General features: G+C 48.3%; 1 long non-coding RNA gene across 1 annotated transcript in view; it reads left to right on the top strand.

Moving 5' to 3' along the window:
- Positions 1 to 23,099, top strand: part of LOC134911141 (uncharacterized) — a 36,542-nt gene that overhangs the window by 8,365 nt on the left and 5,078 nt on the right. The window contains exons 2-3 of the long non-coding RNA XR_010176348.1: positions 5,015 to 5,278; positions 8,744 to 8,874. This is a non-coding gene — a long non-coding RNA (uncharacterized LOC134911141). The remainder of the gene's footprint in view (positions 1 to 5,014; positions 5,279 to 8,743; positions 8,875 to 23,099) is intronic.

The raw sequence follows: 23,099 nt of genomic DNA on the forward strand, positions 1-23,099 counted from the left end.
TTTATGTGCAGGGAAGTCTCCTGACTTGACCATAGTCCTTGGAATTTCTTCCCTGTGTGACTGCCCCCCAGCCTCGAAGGCTGGCATCCGTGGTCACCAGGACCCAGTCCTGTATGCCGAATCTGCGGCCCTCTTGAAGATGAGCACTCTGCAGCCACCACAGCAGAGACACCCTTGTCCTTGGAGACAGGGTTAGCAGCCGATGCATCTGAAGATGCGACCCGGACCACTTGTCCAACAGGTCCCACTGAAAGGTTCTTGCATGAAACCTGCCGAATGGAATTGCTTCGTAGGAAGCTACCATCTTTCCCAGGATCCGCGTGCAGTGATGCACCGACACCTGTTTTGGTTTTAGGAGGCCTCTGACTAGAGATGACAGCTCCTTGGCCTTCTCCTCCGGGAGAAACACTTTTTTCTGTTCTGTGTCCAGAACCATCCCCAGGAACAGTAGACGTGTCGTAGGGACCAGCTGTGACTTTGGAATGTTTAGAATCCAGCCGTGCTGTTGTAGCACCTCCCGAGATAGTGCTACCCCGACCAACAACTGCTCTCTGGACCTCGCCTTTATCAGAAGATCGTCCAAGTACGGGATAATTAAAACTCCCTTCTTTCGAAGGAGTATCATCATTTCGGCCATTACCTTGGTAAAGACCCTCGGAGCCGTGGATAGACCGAACGGCAACGTCTGGAATTGGTAATGACAATCCTGTACCACAAATCTGAGGTACTCCTGGTGAGGATGGTAAATGGGGACATGCAGGTAAGCATCCTTGATGTCCAGTGATACCATGTAATCCCCCTCGTCCAGGCTTGCAATAACCACCCTGAGCGATTCCATCTTGAACTTGAATTTTTTTATATATGTGTTCAAGGATTTCAAATTTAAAATGGGTCTCACCGAACCGTCCGGTTTCGGTACCACAAACATTGTGGAATAGTAACCCCGTCCTTGTTGAAGTAGGGGTACCTTTACTATCACCTGTTGTGAATACAGCTTGTGAATTGCCTGTAACACTGCCTCCCTGCCTGAGGGAGTGGTTGGCAAGGCAGATTTGAGGAAACGGCGGGGGGGAGACATCTCGAATTCCAGCTTGTACCCCTGAGATACTATCTGAAAAATCCAGGGATCCACCCGTGAGCGAGCCCACTGCTTGCTGAAATATTTGAGACGGGCCCCCACCGTACCTGGCTCCGCCTGTGGAGCCCCAGCGTCATGCTGTGGACTTAGAGGAAGCGGGGGAGGACTTTTGCTCCTGGGAACTGGCTGTATGCTGCAGCTTTTTCCCCCTACCTCTGCCTCTGGGCAGAAAGGACGCGCCTTTAACCCGCTTGCCCCTATTGGGCCGAAAGAACTGTACCTGATAATACGGTGCTTTCTTTGGCTGTGAGGGAACATGGGGTAAAAATGTAGACTTCCCAGCTGTTGCTGTGGAAACGAGGTCCGAGAGACCATCCCCGAACAACTCCTCACCCTTATAAGGCAGAACTTCCATGTGCCTTTTAGAATCTGCATCACCTGTCCACTGCCGAGTCCATAACCCTCTCCTGGCAGAAATGGACATTGCACTAATTTTGGATGCCAGCCGGCAAATATCCCTCTGTGCATCCCTCATGTATAAAAGTGCGTATTTTATATGCTCTACGGTTAGCAATATAGTGTCCCTGTCTAGGGTATCAATATTTTCTGACAGGGAATCTGACCATGCAGCTGCAGCACTGCACATCCATGCTGAAGCAATAGCTGGTCTCAGTATAACACCTGTGTGTGTATATATAGATTTCAGGATAGCCTCCTGCTTTCTATCAGCAGATTCCTTCAGGGCGGCCGTATCCGGAGACGGTAGTGCCACCTTCTTTGACAAGCGTGTGAGCGCTTTATCCACTCTAGGGGATGTTTCCCAACGTGATCTATCCTCTGGCGGGAAAGGGTACGCCATTAGTAACCTCTTAGAAATTACCAGCTTCTTATCAGGGGAAGCCCACGCTTCTTCACACACTTCATTTAACTCCTCAGATGGAGGAAAAGCTACTGGTAGTTTTTTCTCTCCAAACATAATACCCTTTTTTGTGGTACCGGGGGTAACATCAGAAATGTGCAACACATTTTTCATTGCCTCAATCATGTAACGCGTGGCCCTACTGGAAGTTACATTAGTCTCATCGTCGTCGACACTGGAGTCAGTATCCGTGTCGACATCTGTGTCTGCCATCTGAGGTAGTGGGCGTTTTAGAGCCCCTGATGGCTTTTGAGACGCCTGGCAGGCACAGGCTGAGAAGCCGGCTGTCCCACATTTGGTATGTCGTCAAACCTTTTATGCAAGGAGTCGACACTGTCACGTAATTCCTTCCACAGCACCATCCACTCAGGTGTTGACCCCACAGGGGGTGACATCACATTTACAGGCATCTGCTCCGCCTCCACATAAGCCTCCTCATCAAACATGTCGACACAGCCGTACCGACACACCGCAAACACACAGGGAATGCTCTGACAGAGGACAGGACCCCACAAAGCCCTTTGGGGAGACAGAGAGAGAGAATGCCAGCACATACCAGAGCGCTATATAACACAGGGATCCCACTATAAATGAGTGTTTTCCCTTATAGCTGCATTTTATATATATATATATATCCTGCGCCTAAATTTAGTGCCCCCCCTCTCTTTTTTACCCTTCTGTAGCTTGTCAGACTGCAGGGGAGAGCCAGGGAGCTTCCTTCCAGCGGAGCTGTGAGGGAAAAATGGCGCCAGTGTGCTGAGGGAGATGGACCCGCCCCTTTTCCGGCGGACTTCTCCCGCTTTTTCTGGAATACTGTCAGGGGTATTTTTACATCTATATAGCCTCTATGACTATATATGATGTAGATTTGCCAGCCAAGGTGTCATATATTGCCCTCAGGGTGCCCCCCCCCCCCCCCCAGCGCCCTGCACCCATCAGTGACCGGAGTGTGAGGTGTACATGAGGAGCAATGGCGCACAGCTGCAGTGCTGTGCGCTACCTTGGTGAAGACCGAAGTCTTCTGCCGCCGATTTTCCGGACCTCTTCATGCTTCTGGCTCTGTAAGGGGGACGGCGGTCGATCCCTCTGGAGCTAATGGTGTCCAGTAGCCTAAGAAGCCCAAACTACCACCTGTTAGGTAGGTTCGCTTCTTCTCCCCTTAGTCCCTCGCTGCAGTGAGTCTGTTGCCAGCAGATCTCAATGTAAAATAAAAAACCTAAATATACTTTCTTTCTAGGAGCTCAGGAGAGCCCCTAGTGTGCATCCAGCTCAGCCGGGCACAAGAATCTAACTGAAGTCTGGAGGAGGGTCTTAGTGGGAGGAGCCAGTGCACACCAGTAGTCTAAAGCTTTCTTTATAGTTGTGCCCAGTCTCCTGCGGAGCCGCTAATCCCCATGGTCCTTACGGAGTCCCCAGCATCCACTTAGGACGTTAGAGAAATTGCCCAGGAATCGCGCCATATTGTATAAAAGGATACAATATTTGCTGCGCTGTATAAGAAACTGTTAATAAATAAATAAATAAATTGGTTGCCATGGGCAACATCTCCACTAGCTCACTTCTTCACTTTTATCACTGCTTAGTACATGTCCCCATAAGTCATCACTGTGAGCAAGATCGCGAGAGTCCCTTTGCGCATGTGCACTGCGATCGCGGCACATCCGCAGTCTGCTGGTAATTGCTCCATTGGCCACTGCATACAAACATGAATTAAGCCCGAAGAGCAGACAGAATGTGACTAATATGTAAGTATTTATAACATGTAAATATAATTATGTAAATATAATAAATAAAAAATAAAAAAAATATAATAAATAAAAAATCTGAAAAGGATAAAGGGGGCAATTCAGATCTCATCATAGATGTGCTAAATTTTGCACTTCTAAAATAATTTTCTCAGACATGCTGGTGGACACCCAGCACAGGGCTAGTCCCCCCCCCCCCCCCCCCCCAACCCCTCCGCACGGCTGTAAAAGCATCGCACAATGGCGTTGCTTTTCCACCCGACGAGTAGCTCCCTGCCAGCGCAGCTCCTTCACTGGCAGGCGGCTACCTGCTGTGTCCCAAGTCGTATCGGCTGGTGTGATGTCATGCAGCAGCCACGGCCCGCCCCTGCAACGGACCAGACTGGAAGGGTGACACCTGGGTGCGGCCGACACCACCTGCCAATGGCTCGGAGTACAAATGATGACCACTCTCAATGGCAGTTGACAGGTGTTTCAAGTGGTTCAGCCAACAATATAGCTGCCAATACTGTGCACAAGGGCACAAACTGACAGTTGGCTAGTGTAACACCTATCAGGGTCACCGGTGCCGGGGAGTCTGGGGCCACCTGATGCAAGGGAAGGCTCTCTGCAAATTACCCTAGCCGTGTCTTTTGGTCCCAGCTGCTGGCTCTGTGCTCAGTCACAGAGCCTCCATGATGCTGTGGCCTAGAACGGTAACGCAGCGCAGTCAGGACGTTGTGAAGCAACTGACCAAGTCCTACACTTTGCTGGGGCACCTAGACCCCTGGATAGGCTACTACAGTTCACGAGTGATTCATCCGCTTTAATTACCAATGCACTGGGGTAAAAAAAACATGTCTTACATATTTTTTGTTTGGCTGGTAACTGGACATAAAACTCTGACATTAATTCTGCCAGTGAGTGCAAATGGGATCAAGTCAGTTTATTTCCTTCCAGTGTTATTTTGTTCTTCCATCCAAAAGCTGACGTGATATTAAAAACATAATGAAATGATTCTGTTGGACAGGTTCCCTGCCAGATTGGGAAGTAGGACAGCTACTGAAACATAGGTAATTCATTGCTTCCTCCTCTTTAAAGTCTCCAGTGTAAATTTGAATCAATCATCTTGTCTTCCCTGAGTTTTGCACATAGGATGCAATAAACCATTATATTATATTAAATCATTGTGTATCTGAGAGGAAAACCAAAAAGGATTAAAAGGTACAAGAACCTGTCCATTGGGCTTACACATCAAACTCTAATCTTTTTTCCTTTCTTTCCATTTTCCAGGACTTTAAGATTTACAGTAAAAAATTGTTTTATGGAAATTAAGAGACAATGTATATAAATCGAAGAGGACAAATGGTTTGTCAAGTGCTGTTCTGGAACAGCCTAAGATGTTCTGGTGATGTCATAGGTACTCTTCATGAAGTTCAGCAACTTGTAACAAAAACACACCGAAGAAAAGTAAATGAATATAATCCATTCCATTTACAACAGCAAATACTGCTAGTACATGAAAAGATGAAACTACTAATAGAAAGGAACTTAATGGTGCGTGAATACTACCACATGGCAGAGACACAGGCTTTACCAGACTCTGGAATCGTCCAGGAGTGATTTAGGTGGAACTGTACCAGACCTTCTAGAGAGGATAAGTGGGCAAGTGGAGAAGTTGTCCATAACAACCAATCAACTTTGAGCTAGCATGTGTCATTTACATTCTATAAAATAATAGGTAGAAGGCTCATTGGATGCTATGGCAACTTCTCCATTCTTTAAAAGATTTAATACATGTCCCCCTTAATTATTCAACTGATGCCTAGTTGACAGTTGTGTAAAACTATCCATGCATAATTCCAGAATGTCCCATAAATAACTGACTAGGATCACATTCGGTGACTATTCTAGAAGGCCATGACATATGGATAATACCAGTGTTATGCTCATCAATGGACAACCACCCATACTCTGTATTTGAGTGCACAGTCCTACTGGAAGACACCCCTCACACTAGGAAACATGCTGGTTTGATTTTTCATTTCTAATTAATGAAGCATGGGTATCACAATGCTGGAGAATGTGCTTCTACCCACTGCAGATGTTTCCTTCAGCGATCAAAGCTGACATCACCTTGGGTACAGCATCATTTCTCATGAGGCTTTCAGCAAGTTGAGCTGTCCTAATCATTGAAGCTCCTTCCAAAAGAGTCCCAACAATCACCCCTCTGTTTTGAAGGTTACTGTACTTAAGTCTTCTCTTGCAGCCATGCCAACCATAGTTCTAATCAACTAGTGTGGCCCAACACTGGTTGGTAACCTAACCATACTGGGATGTTATCTGATTGGTTAACGTTTTCTTTACACTGGTGTGGAACCCCTAGAGATATGACTATGATGACCTGCTGAATTAATCTACCATAATGTGACAGGAAGGGTAATCTTATCAACCCAGAAGCAACAGCCAGTCCCAACAACATGCTTATACTGTAGATAGAAACACCATCTGTAGTCAAACCCTGTTTCATTAACGTAACTGTAGTGTTTATGAGTCAGCGCCCTCATATGCTGTATCCCTATTGTTGTACATGCTATGAATATTGCTATCGTCAATGGGAACTGATACAATTACATGATTTGGATCCACAGCGGATTATGGTGTAGTGTATTGCCTTTTTCTTTACATTTTGCATCTTATTCGCATCACAGAGGCAGCAAAACACCACTCAAAAGGCCTAATTCAGAGATTGGCACTGCTGCTTCCACTGTAGCACCCTTGTCAGAGTCATGGTTGGAATAATGGTGGTAATTCCGAGTTGATCGCTAGCTGCATTCGTTCGCTGTGCAGCGATGAGGCAAAAAAGTGGTACTTCTGCGCATGCGTATGCGGCGCAATGCGACGTACTATTACAACGAACAATGTAGTTTCACACAGGGTCTAGCGAAGCTTTTCAATCACACTGCTGGCCGCAGAGTGCTTGACATGAAGTGGGTGTTTCTGGGTGTCAACTGATCGTTTTCAGGGAGTGTTCGAAAAAACGCAGCGTGCCAGAAAAAAACGCAGGCGTGGCTGGGCGAACGCAGGGCGTGTTTGTGACGTCAACACAGGAACTGAACAGTCTGAAGTCATCGCAAGCGCTAAGTAGGTATTGAGGTACTCTAAAACTGCACAAAAAAAATTGCCACTGCTCTGCGATCCTTTCGTTCGCACTTCTGCTAAGCTAAAATACACTCCCAGTGGGAGGCGGCATAGCGTTTGCACGGCTGCTAAAAACTGCTAGCGAGCGAACAACTCGGAATGACCACCCATGTGCAAATGCTAGTTTCATCCTCCCCCTCGTGAACCAGCATATGCCAGAGAGTTCAAGCCCTGAGATGCCCATTTTCTGCTCCTATGTACCCAGTAGCACCTCTGGTGGTTCTAGCAGTCCACCATTGGCGCACCACCACACATCATTGGCCTAGGGCAGGTGCAGTGTCTCCATATGAGCATGCCCACTGTGGAAGTAGCTGTGTCTGATTAGGCAGCCCGCTTGCAGTGACACGCCCTTGAAACTCCCGTTACATGGCCACGTGGTGGAATTTTTTTGTGCTCCCTTCAGGTCATCTCCCAGACACCACCAACATCAATTTACCTCTCAAGCTCTGTTAACAGCTCTCCCGTACGCATACTGTACCTCCCAACTGTCCCTATTTCAGCAGGACAGTTCCGCTATTCAAACACTGTCCGACCTGCAGGCCACAGTGTTCTGCGGGCAGGGGAAGTGTGGAGCCTTTGATCACAGCTGCTCAGCACAGCAAAACAGCAGGTATTCTCTGAATAGATGACATTGCATCTAAAAAGTGCTGGTAAGTGAGAGGGGGCTGCCCAGCTGCTCAGGGAGCACTGGTCACACCACCAAAATTGCGGAAACATTGGGTTGTAACAATAGGCCACGCCTCATCTAGATGAGGCCACACCCCAATCCAGCTGAGGCCACACACCCTACCCCCTTTTTAGATGATTTCATGCAATCACATGTTGGGAGGTATACATACGCAATAGCATATTTGTGCGTACACTCAGGGTAATGCATGTGCCGTAGGTGATTTCAGAATATTCTGCGCTTGTGCCGTACAAATAATCGTTCAACTGCTAGAAAATATCCATTACTTGTGGTTTGTGTCCACATTTGATTCAGGCCCAAAGCGTACTAGAGATGCTGGCCTGCTACTTTAACAGAAATTACTAATAAACCCCTACAAAGTCGCAGATGAAGCACAAAGGAGCTTGTTGCATGTGCTAGAGTCACAAGTGCTGGGGGGGGCATGGGCCGGCAGGGCCGACCCCAGTGGACAGTCAGAAGTGTCTTGCAATAGATATTTTCTGTACGAGTTACCAGCCCGACAAAATGACGGAGCAACATAACAGTAATATCAGCACCGCCGGCTGTGCGTACCCAAACGGAGCAACACTTGCATTGCTCAGTCGCGCGCCACCTAGCGGCTGCCGATGCGCAAAACACTTCAATTCCCACCACAGAGGTGGGGAGCAGCGTTAGTCTTTTATTATATAGGATAAGTGCTTTAGTAAATAGGCTGCAATCTAATGACCCTACATAATGTCTGCCTCCACTTTGTCTAGGTGAAAGGGTTTTTTAAATGTGTGTATCCAAATGTATCCAAATTTCTTCTATTTAGTGCTCTTCCTTTCCAGCAGAAGAATACCTCCCAGGAATATCTGACATTCAGTAAAAGAGTAAAACAAATGCAAGTCTGAGCCTATGCCCCGAATAACCCTGCTTTGTTATATTACCTTAATAAACTGTGTGATGCAATACGTTGATGCAATCATAACATCAAGTATGAACAGTGATCCCTTTACAATGTATACACAACTGTGAGTGTAAGATTATATAACGGCAGATGCTTTCACTAAACACAATTAGTAATACATGGAAACATAAGAATTGAAAGAGAATCTACAACTGTCTTTTAGTCTCTAACAGATGTTATTTGTGTTCACCGTCTTTTATTGTAGGAGATACCACAACGGAATTTCCTCCATGCGGCTCTATAGGTGATGGACGGGCTAAGAAGACTCATAAGCAGCTAAGTTGGAACTGGAAAAACATGAAATAAAATAGAAATAAAAGTTAAAAAGATAGAAAAGTAAATGGTTCCATACAGTTTTTATCCATATTCTATATGCATGGCATTCACGTACTGTATGTCTTTTTGTGGGTTGGGTAGAAATACTGTCAGTCGGGATCCCAGCAGCCAGAAGACTGACAGTGGGATCCTGATGGGCAGAATCCCAACAGATCCCTGTATGTATTTTCACCCTACCCCTAACCCACCCCTCCCGCAGCCTGACCCTAACCCCCCCATCCTGCAGCCTTACCCTAACCGCTCCCACAGCCTGACCCTAACTTTCCCATCCCGCATCCTGACCCTAACCGCTACCACTCCCACAGCCTGACCCTAACCTCCCCATCCCGTAGCCTTACCCTAACCACTCTCACAGCCTCACCCTAACCTCCCCATCCCGTAGCCTTACCCTAACCACTCCCACAGCCTCACCCTAACCGCTCCCACTCCCACAGCCTGACCCTAACTTCCCCATCCCGCAGCCTGACCCTAACCGCTACCACTCCCACAGCCTGACCCTAACCTCCCCATCCCGTAGCCTTACCCTAACCACTCCCACAGCCTAACCCTAACCTCCCCATCCTGTGGCCTTACCCTAACCCACCCCTCCCGCAGCCTGACCCTAACCCCCCCCATCCTGCAGCCTTACCCTAACCGCTCCCACTCCCACAGCCTGACCCTAACTTCCCCATCCCGCAGCCTGACCCTAAGCGCTCCCACTCCCACAGCCTGACCCTAACCTCCCCATCCCGTAGCCTTACCCTAACCACTCCCACAGCCTCACCCTAACCTCCCCATCCCGAGCCTTACCCTAACCCCCCCCATCCTGCAGCCTTACCCTAACCGCTCCCACTCCCACAGCCTGACCCTAACCTCCCCATCCCGTAGCCTTACCCTAACCACTCCCACAGCCTCACCCTAACCTCCCCATCCCGAGCCTTACCCTAACCCCCCCCATCCTGCAGCCTTACCCTAACCGCTCCCACTCCCACAGCCTGACCCTAACCTCCCCATCCCGTAGCCTTACCCTAACCACTCCCACAGCCTAACCATAACCTCCCCATCCTGCAGCCTTACCGTAACCGCTCCCACTCCCACAGCCTGACCCTAACCCCCCCATCCTGCAGCCTTACCCTAACCGCTCCCACTCCCACAGCCTGACCCTAACTTCCCCATACCGCAGCCTGACCCTAAACGCTCCGACTCCCACAGCCTGACCCTAACCTCCCCATCCCGTAGCCTTACCCTAACCGCTCCCACTCCAACAGCCTCACCCTAACCTCCCCATCCCGCAGCCTTACCCTAACCCCCCCATCCTGCAGCCTTACCCTAACCGCTCCCACTCCCACAGCCTGACCCTAACTTCCCCCTCCCGCAGCCTGACCCTAACCGCTACCACTCCCACAGCCTGACCCTAACCTCCCCATCCCGTAGCCTAACCCTAACCTCCCCATCCTGCAGCCTTACCGTAACCGCTCCCACTCCCACAGCCTGACCCTAACCCCCCCATCCTGCAGCCTTACCCTAACCGCTCCCACTCCCACAGCCTGACCCTAACTTCCCCATACCGCAGCCTGACCCTAAACGCTCCGACTCCCACAGCCTGACCCTAACCTCCCCATCCCGTAGCCTTACCCTAACCGCTCCCACTCCCACAGCCTCACCCTAACCTCCCCATCCCGCAGCCTTACCCTAACCGCTCCCACTCCCACAGCCTGACCCTAACCTCCCCATCCCGTAGCCTTACCCTAACCGCTCCCACTCCCACAGCCTAACCCTAACCTCCCCATCCCGCAGCCTGACCCTAACCGCTCCTACTCCCACAGCCTAACCCTAACCTCCCCATCCTGCATCCTTACCCTAACCGCTCCCACTCCCACAGCCTGACCCTAACCCCCCCATCCTGCAGCCTTACCCTAACTGCTCCCACTCCCACAGCCTGACCCTATCTTCCCCATACCGCAGCCTGACCCTAAACGCTCTGACTCCCACAGCCTGACCCTAACCTCCCCATCCTGTGGCCTTACCCTAACCGCTCCCACTCCCACAGCCTAACCCTAACCTCCCCATCCCGCAGCCTTACCCTAACCGCTCCCACTCCGACAGCCTGACCCTAACCTCCCCATCCTGCAGCCTTACCCTAACTGCTCCCACTCCCACAGTCTGACCCTAACCTCCCCATCCTGCAGCCTTACCCTAACCGGTCCCACTCCCACAGCCTGATCCTAACCTCTCCATCCCGCAGCCTGACCCTGACCGCTCCCACTCCCACAGCCTGATCCTAACCTCCCCATCCCGCAGCCTTGCCCTAACCGCTCCCACTCCCACAGCCTAACCCCAACCTCCCCATCCCGCAGCCGTACCCTAACCGCTCCCCCTCCCACAGCCTAACCCAGTGTCAGACTGGGGCAAGAAGGGCCCACAGCGAAAATGCAGTGGTAGGGGCCCATGGTTAAGGGTGTGGCCAGGCAATAGTGGAGGTGTGGCCAACCACAACAGAGGCCCGGTTAACTGTAAGAGAGTGCATGGGCCCATAGTCCTGTGCAGTATAAGGTAACATATGTATAATAAAAGTGCACTAGGATACAGTTTGGAACCTAATCCCTAGAGGAGGAGGTGGGCCCACAGAAAATGGGGCCCACCGGTGGTTTCCCCTGTGGGCCAGTCCAACGCTGGCCTAACCCTAACCTCCCCCACCCCCGCAGCCTATCCCACAACCTCCCCCTAATGCCTAACTACAACCCCTGTACTTACCTCCGGCATGTGTCAGGATTTTGTCTCTCAAGATCTCGTTGTCGGTCTTTTGACTGTCCTGATCCCGACTACCAGTATTTTGACAGCATGCTCTTTTTGTCTGTGCACAGTCATATAATGGAATCACTTGCTCTGCAGACAAAGATATTATGGCTTTGTAAAAGCAACCTGATAAATTTCACATATTTTTAAAATTAAAACAATTTGGATCTTAAGCGTTCTTTAAATGGTTCTACCATTAGTAAATCTGACGGTTTGTAAAGGGTCAGGAAAATCACTGAAAAGCCACCAAACCACTTATTAGTACATGTTCTAAAATCCATGTATTGCCACGTAACAGTCAGTGGGACATAGGGGTCTATGTACTAAGCTTTGGAGAGAGAGAAAGTGAACAGAGATGAACTACCAGCCAATCATCTCCAGACCTAGCTGCCATATTACAGGCTGTGATTGAGAAATGATAGTTAGGAGCTGATTGGCTGGTACTTTATCTCCATCCACTTTATCTCTTTCCAAGGCTTAGTACATAGACATAAGCATCAGAACTGGACCATGGAGCAGTGGAAGAAGATGGCCTGGTTTGATGAATCATGTTTTCTTCTAAGTACATCATGTAGACGGCCAGGTGCATGTGCACTGTTTGCCTGGGGAAAATATGGCCCCAGAATGCACTATGGGAAGAAGGCAGGCCGTTGGAGGCAGTGTGATGTTCTGGGCAATATTCTGCTGGGAAACCTTGGGTCTTGGCTTTCATGTAGATGTTACTTTGACACACACCACCTACTTAAACATTGTTGCACACCAAGTACATCCCTTCATGGCAATGGTATTCCCTGGTGGCAGAGGCCGCTTTCAGCAGGATAATGCGCCCTGTCACACTGCAAAAATTCCTCCAAGTTCCCCAGATCTTAATCCGATCGAGCATCTGTGGGATGTGCTGGAAAAACAAGTCCGAGACATGGAGCTCCTTCCTTGCAACTTACAGGACTTAAAGGATCCGCTGCTAACATCTTGGTGCCAGATACTACAAAACACCTTTGCAGTTTGTGTGGAGTCCATGCCTCACTGGATCAGAGGGGCACCTACACATTATTAGGCAGGTGGGTTTAATGTTATAGCACCAGCCCCACTACTGGATACTTATGAGGACTCAAGCTGACTGAACTTTGGTAAATTATTTGAGACAGGATATTGGTTCATAAAGACATTTTATTTATTATATGCATTATTAGAGGAAGGAGTGGGGCCCCCCACGGGTGGTTTCCCCCAGTACCCCTGTAGGCCAGTTTGACCCCGAGCTTGACCCTTTTTCAGATGTGGGAGATTTCCCCCCTGCTTCTATTTAAGTGTGTAGTATGGTATGCCGGCGGCCGGGCTCCCGGCGACCAGTATATCGGCGCCGGGAGCCCAACCGCCGGCATACCGACAGTGTGGCGAGCGCAAATGAGCCCCTTGCGGGCTCGCTGTGCTCGTTTCGCTGCGGGCACGGTGGCGCGCGTCCCTCCAGGGGGGTCGTGGACCCCCACGAGGAAGAAAAAGTGTCGGTATGACGGCTGTCGGGATTCCGGCGCCGGTATACTGTTCGCCGGAATCCCGACAGTCGGCATACTGAAGACCACCCCTATTTAACAATAAAAAATATTAGAAGTCTTGCTAAGTTTAAATCATGGGGAGTAACCATGGAATGCGGTGCAATCTGCATCATACTGCACCAGAGAGGCCTTCTCCCAAATGTATGCTGTGAACTGCCTGTAATAGAGATGTTAATTGCAGTATTCGTAACTGCTCCCCTTCAGAAAAGGTTTCTAGCGATGTGCAATTACTAAGAAAAGGCATAGGGGGAGATTTATCAAGCACTGGAGAGAGATAAAGTGGAGAAATTCCTCAGAGAACCCAAATAGCTTCTAAGTACATTTTTCTAGCCTATAAAATGTCAGTTAGGAGTGATTGCTTTTGACAACTTCTCCATATTATCTCTCTCCAACCTTTGATAAATCTCTCCCATAATGAGGTACCTCTTCTTCAAGAAAACTTTTAATATATGTTTTTTTTAAATGTAAGGTTCAATGCAAAGGTCCTCACAATTTAATACTAAGGGCTGGATTTTATAAACAGCACTTTGCATAAATTCTCTAGTTTTGACCCCAAAATGTAAATATAAGAATTTACATTTTGGGGTCTAAACTGCAGAGATCCGCTTAGTAAATCTAACCCCGGGAGCATATAACAATACTTGTACATTTTTCTAACATTGCATGGCTTATCCTTCCATTCAACTTTTTTCTATTCCTTAGAAGAAAGCAATGATTAAAAGAAATAACAATATTCAACATTAGTCAGTAAGATGTCACAGGTCTGGTAAACATGAAATGAGGATAACAATATTTCCCGTGATACATGAAATAACCACTTTCAGGACACCTGCAGTGAGCGGAACATGAAGCAACCACAGCTTCTGTACAGCATAAACTCTGCATTAGTCAGGTCTCTCCGGCCAACAGTAATTGTGTAAAGAGCTGCCAGTGATGAATAAGCACTACCGCTGTAAGACATACACGAAGCTCAGAGCATTTCCCAGTCTGGGGTCAGACAAAGCATTACCCATCAATGTAACTGCAAAGTGTGGGTCCATTTAACTTTTGACCACAGCAACTGAAAGTGTTGGCACCCTAGCCAGTTTCCTCGTCATCATTAATTGATGACCGCGCCTCATCCCAAAATATTAAGATGCTACGAAACTTTACATATCCGCCCTCATTTTTATTAGGTACTTATTGTATTCATCCTTTAAATCTGAGGGTACAAACATGGTACTCGGTGATTAATTAGAACAATATGGAAGGAGTTTGTTCACATAACACACCTGATATACACAAGAAGACGCAAGCCACCCACCTCTCCTCACTGGGATGCGGCCTGTACAAACTACCAATGCGCCTCAGTGTACTGCTCAGTGGAAATGTCACATCAAAGACCAAACTACTGTTTTGCTGGGACAACTGGGCGGCAAAACTGGCAGCTTAGTGGTCCCAGTATAACAGAATGGGATCCCTAGGGGTCTTGACCCTAGAGCCCACAGTCCAGATACTGTAAAAAGACCCTCACCACTGGGCTGGTAGCCTCTGAGAGATTGGCACATTATCTATTATCACCCTCCCCCACCCATAGATGGCAGCAGATGTTTGGCTGGTTTTCAGTAGGGCTCTATAGTCAGGGGCCTCAGGCTAGTGAACTCCCATTGATACTGTTGGTAACGGAAACCAGCTCAGTCTGTTTAGCGCCATGTATTACATGTCTGGTTATGCAAATTAGACTATTTATTTGTTTGTCTTGTTCATAGATTGGTGCTTGGCCACATTCCACTTCAAAGTCTTGTCTGACTATGGCCCAGATTTATCAAGCCTTGGAGAGTGATAAATTGAACGGTGATAAAGTACCAACCAACCAATTCCTAAAGGGCCCCATACACTAGGATGATAATGCCCGATTTAATCCGATTTCGGGCATTCGGCCCGATGTATCGGATGAAATCGGGCATTTTGGAGGCGTTTCCGATCCGATGCGCGTTCCCGTAACCATCGGATCGGATCCTCCAGATTGAATGTGCTGCACATTGAATCTGGTCCGACCCCGCAGGTATGGCTGGGATCACCCAAGATAAATCGTATGCAAAAGGACAGCATCCGATGTATCTTGGGCGATCCTGCCCCCCGGGAGGCTGCAGGGTGTGATCCCCCGCGACATGTCAGATGGACATGTCGCGGTAGTGTATGGGGCCCTTAACTGTTTTTTCAAACACAGCCTGTGACATGGCAGTTAGTAGCTGATTGGCTGGTACTTTATCACCGTGAAATTTATCACTCTCCAAGACTTGATAAATCTGGGCCTATATGCTTAAATTCAGATTGTTATTACCCAAATGATGTCTTAAATTAATCACAAGTGACCACACAAGAGGACATCTTTTATTGGTGTCACTTCCGTGAGTTATAATATTTATTACAAGGGATTAGTGTACTTATAATTACAGCATGGAACCTCTTGAGAACTAGAAAAAAACCTCTTTTGTGGAATGATAAAGTGACGTTCGCATGGTTTTGTTTTGTAAAATGTCTAGGAACAGACGTAGGCGGGAATATAATAGGGTGTGAGAATCTGGAAGTGAGATATTTTGTGAGATTTCTCCTGTTTTGTTTTTTTTAAAGAGGCAATCATTTATCAACCTGTTTTTGCCATGTAAATGATTGCCACTTTAAAAACAAAACAGGAGAACTCTCACTTCCTGATTCTCACACCCTATTACATCCCCCCCCCCCCGCCCCCATTTGCACAAGTAACGTACAGGTATATCATGGTATGCACCTGAAACATAACCATTTAGTCCCTCTTGTCTCGTGACAATTATTTTTTTCTGGAATACATTTTTTGCACGCATCCACCTAACACGGTGCACCAATGCACTCAGCTTAGAAATCAGAACTTCCCTGGTAATGTCTTTACTGTGCCCAAAGCATCGCTGCTGACACTTCTGCACCTCTGCGAGCTAAGATGCAGTCTGGGTTGAAAGCTGCATTTGCGCTGTGAAGAGGCCGTTATATGTTTGTTAAATGATCCCCCCAGTATGCGCAACACAACCATCTGTAAATGAATATTTCGCTAACACCCACAGAACAACTTATTCCAATTTGATAGACCATCGTGACTCAAGGCTTCCTGCTGCCAGCCCTTGTCTTTAACTAAATGAGGGCCCAATTCAGCATGGGTTGAAGTTATGTGACAAATCGCACAACTACAACCCTTTTTTATAACATGCGGGGGGACATCCCCAGCACAGGGCAACTCCGCCCCGCGTGCCGGGTCCTGCCCCCCACCCACCTACCCCCTCACATGTGAGCGCTTTGCTATACAGCGATGCGCTCGCATGATTAGTGTTGCCCACTGCCTACGCAGCCTGGCGAAGGCAGTCGGAAGGCATCCATCTTTCGGGTCGCAGCAGCAGCATTTTCCGGGCCACGCTTCCCAAATGATGCGTCGGCACCCACAAAATGCGGTGTCAATGCCCCGTCACCCCCGGCTCTTAAACTGCAATCGCATGCAAATAGAGATTTCTACACTTCTGCGGGGCTAGCTGAATTAGCCCCTTAATCCATACATCCCAACTTTCTTAAGATGCATACACAATAGGCGATATTTGAAACGATATGACTCATTTTCTGAACAATATAATTTGTAATATCGCCCAGTGTGTACACTTCAAATGATGAACGATGCGTGCTCCCACGGGGCGTTATCGATCCCCTCTGTTGTCTGTACATGCAGCTCAATTTGGACTTATCGTCCAAAACTGTATGTATGGCCCGGCGGTGGTGTGACATCACTGAATGATATCGTTAGCATTTAGTGTGTACGCACTATATTGGCTGCCCGGCAGGGTAGGGAAAACACTGATCGATATCACTCATGAAGTGTATCGTCTAGTGTGTATGCACCTTAAAGCTAGGTGTGCGCCAAAGGCTTGCTCTTAAAAATAGGGGGTGTGGCCTTGAATAGGTGTGCGCACAGGGTGTGCTTGGTGTGTACAGGCATACCCTAATGCAGACGCCCGCCCGGTAAATCATCACTGCCGCAGACGCCCGCAATTCGCGTGGTTACCGCCCACCGCCCGGGGTATAAATCATTCATTACCGCCTGCCTGCCCACCTATTCTCTACCCTGTACTGTGAGGAGCCGCTCGGACACTCCGGAGGATGTGAAGGAGCCAGAGCTGGTGGCTGGCCCAATGCCAGCCAAGCCCAATGAACTTAATATGGAGGTAAATTTAATAACAGACTATTTCAAAAGTAAAAGGTTTGAAATAGTTTTAAGAGCTAAGTATAAGCTTGTTTGGAAATAAATTCTAGATGGCCGCATCATTTCTGGTTTATTCTGACTAATAAAGCCTTGCAAGAACTTGTGTCCTGCTTTCAGTGACCTTCTTTATTGGGATTAGATTTTGTTACCTATTAGTCAGAATTAGAGATGAGATCGGACCCACCCGAACATTAAAATCCAAGCTCGGTTTTCCCGCCAGACTCGGATCCCAAAGAGAGGGCGAATGTCATCTTCCCGCTGTTGCCTTCTATAAAGGTCCCCGTGATTGGCACCATCTTCACTCCGGTTCTGGAGAGTGAACAGGACGGAGATGTCCATCAGTACTGTGTATATTTGACGTGGGGTGTATCAGTCCAGGAGTGCTCTTTCAGCTCTGCTATATCAGTCCAGGAGTGCTCTTTCAGCTCTGCTGTATTAGTCCAGTGATGCTCTGTCAGCTCTGCTGTATTAGTCCAGTGATGCTCTGTGAGCTCTGCTGTATCAGTCCAAGGGTGCTCTATGAGCTCTGCTATATCAGTCCAGGGGTGCTCTTTCAGCTCTGCTATATCAGTCCAGGGGTGCTCTGTCAGCTCTGCTATATCAGTCCAGGGGTGCTCTGTCAGCTCTGCTGTATTAGTCCAGTGATGCTCTGTGAGCTCTGCTGTATCAGTCCAGGGGTGCTCTATGAGCTCTGCTATATCAGTCCAGGGGTGCTCTGTCAGCTCTGCTGTATTAGTCCAGTGATGCTCTGTCAGCTCTGCTGTATCAGTCTAGGGGTGCTCTGTGAGCTCTGCTATATCAGTCCAGGGGTGCTCTGTGAGCTCTGCTGTATCAGTCCAGGGGTGCTCTATGAGCTCTGCTATATCAGTCCAGGGGTGCTCTGTCAGCTCTGCTGTATTAGTCCAGTGATGCTCTATGAGCTCTGCTGTATCAGTCCAGGGGTGCTCTGTGAGCTCTGCTGTATCAGTCCAGGGCTGCTCTGTCAGCTCTGCTGTATCAGTCTAGGAGTGCTCTGTCAGCTCTGCTGTATCAGTCTAGGGGTGCTCTATGAGCTCTGCTGTATCAGTCTAGGGGTGCTCTGTGAGCTCTGCTGTGTCAGTTAGGGCTGCTCTGTGAGCTCAGCTGTGTCAGTCAGGGGTGCTCTGTGAGCTCAGCTGTGTCAGTGCAGGGCTGCTCTGTGAGCTCAGCTGTGTCAGTGCAGGGGTGCTCTGAGCTCTGCTGTATCAGTTCAGGGCTGCTCTGTGAGCTCAGCTGTGTCAGTGCAGGGCTGCTCTGTGAGCTCAGCTGTGTCAGTGCAGGGCTGCTCTGTGAGCTCAGCTGTGTCAGTGCAGGGCTGCTCTGTGAGCTCAGCTGTGTCAGTGCAGGGCTGCTCTGTGAGCTCAGCTGTGTCAGTGCAGGGCTGCTCTGTGAGCTCAGCTGTGTCAGTGCAGGGCTGCTCTGTGAGCTCAGCTGTGTCAGTGCAGGGCTGCTTTGTGAGCTCAGCTGTGTCAGTGCAGGGATGCTCTGTGAGCTCAGCTGTGTCAGTGCAGGGCTGCTCTGTGAGCTCAGCTGTGTCAGTGCAGGGCTGCTCTTTCTGCGTGGATTATTCCACAGAGCAGTTTAAGAAAGAAAATGAGATCTTCAAAGGAATTAAGTTGCTAAAGTTGTATCCCTGGCTGTAAACTTCTTTGAGGGTAAATAGCCGGTGATAGACTAGCCCAATGGTAGGTGATAGACATGACCCTCCAATGGTGCACACCCTAATAAAATGGGCTGCGCATGCCTATGGGGCCATGGCCTCACGGGGGTCTATTTATCAAAGTATATTTGCGGGATATCCCCCGAAAACACCTGTTATGTAAATATTAAGTACCCCCAGATGTTTGTACGGGGGACTTCAGCAGATATCTAAGATTTGTGCTGCGTCCCCGCATTTTAAATCACAAAAGCAGCCACAATATGTTTCTATGGAGGCTGTTTCAATGCTGAATTTACCAAGCTCTGGAATGCGAAATCTTCAGATGGCGTTTAGCTGTTGTAGCCTATGTGCTACAGGCCACATATTTCTATGGGAGAAGGATCTGTAGGATTCCTCCCTGGTGACATCCACTTGTACGTGCACCACAGACATTACGCATGCGTAGCACTGCAGTGGGAGCAGAAGCAGTATGTAAAGTGATTACATATGACAAACACTTTACTTCTTACTGATTGGCCGGATTGTCTCCTTTCTGATCCCCTGTTCCAGCGACTCAGGACCTACACATTCCTGCAAATAAAGATTGCTTATTGTGAGGATAAGGAATCTTTAATATGGGAAGCTGGATGCAAATAGTAATAAAAATGCCTCCTAGAGCTATATTTGCCAGTATGCATCATTGCTGATTTGACTCCTATACTTTGCCTTCATGGTGCACTTACATCATCTCCCCTGTGGTTTATAATCTATAGACCAAACATCTCTTGCCATCACTAAAGCGCAGAGCCGGCCCTAGGCATAGGCAAACTAGGCAATTGCCTAGGGCATCTGGTATGCCTAGGGGCACAAGCAGCTTCAGCTGATTAAAATGATATGCAGCATGCCTATATTCTGTGTGTAGCATTTCGTATGCAGATACAGCCACAGTCGCACACAGTATATAGGCATGCTGCATATCATTTTAATCAGCAGAAGCTGCTTGTGTATCCTAGCCACATACCAATGCAATTAAGATGCATTTTCATAAAAAATAGGCACCCGACGTTAGCAGAGCTGCCAGTTGACTCACGCCAGGAACTATATGTGTCATTATGTGTATAAGGGTATTAATAATGTGTTACATATGTGTGTCATTATGTGTATAAGGGCACTAATAATGTGCGGCATATGTGTAAGGGACATTATCAATGTGCGGCATATGTGTAAGGGAAATGATGTGTATAAAGGCATTAATAAGGGTTGGTATAGTGTGTAAGGTGCATTATGTTTATAAGGACATTAGTAATATGTGTAAGGGGCATTACTGTGTGGTATTATGTGTATAAATGCATTACCAATGTGTGGCATTATGTGTATAACGTGCTCTACTGTGTGGCGTAATGTAAAGAAAGGTCACTACTGTGTGGTCTAATGTGAATAAAGAGCAATATGGTGTGGTGTAATGTGAATAAGGAGCAATTCAGTGTGATGTAATGTGAAAAAGGGGCACTACTGTGAGGAGTAACGTATATAAGGTAAAGTGGTACTACTGTGTGATGTAATGTGAATAAGGGACACTATCGCATTATAAATTGTGAATAAAGTTGCACTACGGTGAGGCATAAGTTGAATTGGGGTTACTATTGTGTGGCCATGCCCCTTGCCAGCAAAAACACATACCTTTTTGGGCTGTGCGCCGAATGTGCGCACTGTTCTTATTTAAATGACAGGGGGTAGGAAAACAAAAAAAAGGACTGCTGTGGGTGGGGGGTGATGGTGCTGGGAAAGGGGTGCAGGGTCAGAGGCGGAACCAACGGTGGTGCTAGGGGGCACCAGCCAAAATCTTGCCTAGGGCATCATATTGGTTAGGGCCGGCTCTGCTAAAGCGAACATGTATGTACTGTACGCAACATCTCATACACAGCTGACAAATACTGGAACCTCTTGCTTTACTCAAGACGACAAACCCTGAGCATCTGCTTGCACCTATTTCTCTGACGTCCTAAGTGGATGCAGGGACTCCGTAAGGACCATGGGGATTAGCGGCTCCGCAGGAGACTGGGCACAACTAAAGAAAGCTTTAGGACTACCTGGTGTGCACTGGCTCCTCCCACCATGACCCTCCTCCAGACCTCAGTTAGATTCTTGTGCCCGGCTGAGCTGGATGCACACTAGGGGCTCTCCTGAGCTCCTAGAAAGAAAGTATATTTAGGTTTTTTATTTTACAGTGAGATCTGCTGGCAACAGACTCACTGCAGCGAAAGTCCGCCAAAAAGGGGGCGGGGCTATCTCCCTCAGCACACTGGCACCATTTTTTCTTCACAGTGCAGCTGGAAGACAGCTCCCCAGGCTCTCCCCTGTAGTTTTCAGGCTCAAAGGGTTAAAAAGAGGGGGGGGGGGGGCACTAAATTTAGGCGCAATATATGTATACAAGCAGCTATTGGGGAAAAATTACTCAGTTATAGTGTTAATCCCTGCATTATATAGCGCTCTGGTGTGTGCTGGCATACTCTCTCTCTGTCTCCCCAAAGGACTTTGTGGGGTCCTGTCCTCAGTCAGACCATTCCCTGTGTGTGTGCGGTGTGTCGACATGTTGGATGAGGAAGGTTACGTGGAGGCGGAGCAGAGGCCGATAAATGGGATGTCGCCCCCTGTGGGGCCGACACCAGAGTGGATGGATAGGTGGAAGGTATTAACTGACAATGTCAACTCCTTACATAAAAGGCTGAATGACGTAACAGCTGTGGGACAGCCGGCTTCTCAGCCCGTGCCTGCCCAGGCGTCTCAAAGGCCATCAAGGGCTCAAAAAAACGCCCGTTACCTCAGATGGCAGACACAGATGTCGACACGGAGTCTGACTCCAGTGTCGATGAGGTTGAGATATATACACAATCCACTAGGAACATCCGTTACATGATCTCGGCAATGAAAAATGTGTTACACATTTCTGACATGAACCCAAGTACCACATAAAAGGGGTTTTATTTTTGGGGAGAAAAAGCAGCCAGTGTTTTGTTCCCCCATCAGATGAGTGAATGAAGTGTGTAAAGAAGCGTGGGTTCCCACGATAAGAAACTGGTAATTTCTAAAAAGTTACTGATGGCGAACCCTTTCCCGCCAGAGGATAGGTCACGTTGGGAGATATCCCCTAGGGTGGATAAGGCGCTCACACGTTTGTCAAAAAAGGTGGCACTGCCGTCTTAGGATACGGCCACCTTGAAGGAGCCTGCTGATAAAAAGCAGGAGGCTATCCTGAAGTCTGTATATACACACTTAGGTTCTATACTGAGACCTGCAATTGCCTCAGCATAAATAGTGCTGCTGCAGCGTGGTCTGATACCCTGTCAGATAATATTAATACCCTAGACAGGGATAATATTTTGCTAACATAGAGCATATTAAAGACGTCGTCTTATATATGAAGGATGCACAGAGGGATATTTGCCGGCTGGCATCCAGAATTAATGCAATGTCCATTCTGCCAGGAGGGTATTAGAAACCCGGCAGTGGACAGGTGATGCTGCCTGTAAAAGGCACATGGAGATTCTGCCTTATAAGGGTGAGGAATTGTTTGGGGATGGTCTCTGGGACCTCGTATCCACAGCAACAGCTGGGAAGAAAATTTTTTACCTCAGGTTTCCTCACAGCCTAAGAAAGCACCGTATTTTCAGGTACAGTCCTTTCGGCTTCAGAAAAGCAAGCGGGTCAAAGGCGCTTCCTTTCTGCACAGAGACAAGGGAAGAAGGAAAAAGCTGCACCAGCAGCCAGTTCCCAGGATCAAAAATCTTCCCCCGCTTCCTCTGAGTCCACCGCATGACGCTGGGGCTCCACAGGTGGAGACAGGTGCGGTAGGGGCGCGTCTCGGGAACTTCAGGGACCAGTGGGCTTGCCCACAGGTGGATCCCTAGGTTCTGCAAATAGTATCGACTCCCCCTCGCCGTTACCTCACATCAGCCTTGCCTGCTGCCCTCGGAGAAAGGTAGTA

This window comes from Pseudophryne corroboree, chromosome 4 (genome assembly GCF_028390025.1).
Source record: "Pseudophryne corroboree isolate aPseCor3 chromosome 4, aPseCor3.hap2, whole genome shotgun sequence".
NCBI classification, from domain to species: domain Eukaryota; kingdom Metazoa; phylum Chordata; class Amphibia; order Anura; family Myobatrachidae; genus Pseudophryne; species Pseudophryne corroboree.